Source organism: Schistocerca serialis, chromosome 3 (genome assembly GCF_023864345.2).
Source record: "Schistocerca serialis cubense isolate TAMUIC-IGC-003099 chromosome 3, iqSchSeri2.2, whole genome shotgun sequence".
Taxonomy (NCBI): domain Eukaryota; kingdom Metazoa; phylum Arthropoda; class Insecta; order Orthoptera; family Acrididae; genus Schistocerca; species Schistocerca serialis.
In genome coordinates, this window is record NC_064640.1 from 917,297,536 (window position 1) to 917,299,517 (window position 1,982).

At 48.2% G+C, this 1,982-nt stretch overlaps 1 pseudogene; it reads right to left on the reverse strand.

Annotated features, from left to right (window-relative positions):
* Nucleotides 1–594: 594 nt before the first annotated feature.
* Nucleotides 595–712, reverse strand: LOC126471916 (5S ribosomal RNA; annotated as a pseudogene).
* Between the last annotated feature and the right edge of the window lie 1,270 nt (nucleotides 713–1,982).

Here is a 1,982-nt window from a genome sequence, read left to right on the forward strand (position 1 = left end):
ACCATCACAAACTTACCAGCTCATCGACAGGATTATTTGTGCGAGGAGACGGGAAACAATAGGAAAGACGCTTAGCAGCAACGAGCATCGGATTACTAAAGGGAGATACCCATATCACAGTCAGTACCTTTGCCTTCCTTTATCTTCGAGTAACAGAGAGTCTTAGTCCTCAACATGTTGGTGGTGGTAAGCATATGTCAGAACTTAGTTTTTTGGAGGGTGTCGTGCACTCTCAATATGAGCGTGTCATGCACTCTCGGTAGTTAACGCATGTCCCACAGGTAATATGCATTATTTTTGTCTAAGTGATGTGGAATAAGTCAGATTGCAGACCATGTAAATATGATTTCTTTGCGTTACGACTGCATGCTGGCCATTTATATATCACTCACTCACTCCGTCTTCAGGCCACAAGTGGCCCATCGTGACCATCCGACCGCCGTGTCATCGTCAGTTGAGGATGCGGATAGGAGGGGCGTGTGGTCAGCGCACCACTTTCCCGGTCGTTATGATGGTTGTCTTTGACCGGAGCAGCTACTATTCGGTCGAGTAGCTCCTCAATTGGCAACACGAGGCTGAGTGCACCCCGAGAAGCGGCAACAGCGCATGGCGGCCCGGATAGTCACCCATCCAAGTGCAGGCCACGCCCGTCAGCGCTTAACTTCGGTGATCTGACGGGAACCGGTGTATTCACTGCGGTAAGGCCGATGCCTCCATTTATATATGGCTTAAACTTATGAAAATGAACATGTTAGTCCTTGCTACTCATAATATGAGCGAAACATAAATTTAACAGCAAATAAACAGCTAGACATACACTGAAGAGCTAAAGAAACTGGTACACCAGCCTAACATCGTGTAGGCCCCCCGCGAGCACGCAGAAGTGCCGCAACACGACGTTGCATGGACTCGACTAATGTCTGAAGTAGGGCTGGAGGGAAGTGACACCATGAATCCTGCAGGGCTGTCCATAAACCCGTAAGAGTACGAGGAGGTGGCGATCTTTTCTGAACAGAACGTTGCAAGGCATCCCAGATATGCTCAATAATGTTCATGGCTGGGGAGGTTGGTGGCTAGCGGAAGTCTTTAAACTTATAAAAGTGTTCCTGGAGCCACTCTGTAGAAATTCTGGACGGGTGGAATGTCGCATTGTCCTGCCGGAATGCACAATGGACATGAATGGATGCAGCTGATCAGACAGGATGCTTATGTACGAGTCAACTGACAGATTCTTATCTGGACCTATCAGGGATCCATTACCACTTCAACTGCACACGCCACATCATTACTGGGCCTTCACCAGCTTTAACAGTCCCCTGCTGACATGCAGAGTCCATGGATTCATGATTTTGTCTTCATACCCACACACGCCCATCCGCTCGATACAATTTTAAACGAGATTCCGCCGACCAGGCAACATGTTTCCTGTCATCAACAGTCCAACGTCGGCGTCGACGGGCCCAGGCCACGCATGAAGCTTTGTGTCGTGCAGTCATCATGGGTACATGATTGGACCTTCGGCTCCAAAAACCCATATCAATGATGTTTCGTTGAATGGTCCGCACGCTGACACTTGTTAATGTTCCAGCATTGAAATCTGCAGCAGTTTACGGAAGTGTTACACTTCTGTCACGTTGCGCGATTATCTGCAGTCGCCGTTGATCACGTTCTTTCAGGATCTTTTTCCGTCAGCAGCGATGCCAGGGATTTGATGTTTTAGTGGATTCCTGATATTCACGATACATTCCTGAAATGGTCGTACGGGAAAATTCCCACTTCATCGCGACCTCTGAGATGCTGTGTCTCATTGCTCGTGCGTCGACCACATTCAAACTCAGGTAAATCTTGATAACCTGCCATTGTAGTTGCAGTAAGCGGTCTAACAACTGCGCCAGACACTTGTTGTTTTATATAGGCGTTGCCGACCGCAGTGTCGTGTTCTGCCTGTTTACATATCTCTGTATTTGAATACGCATGCCTTG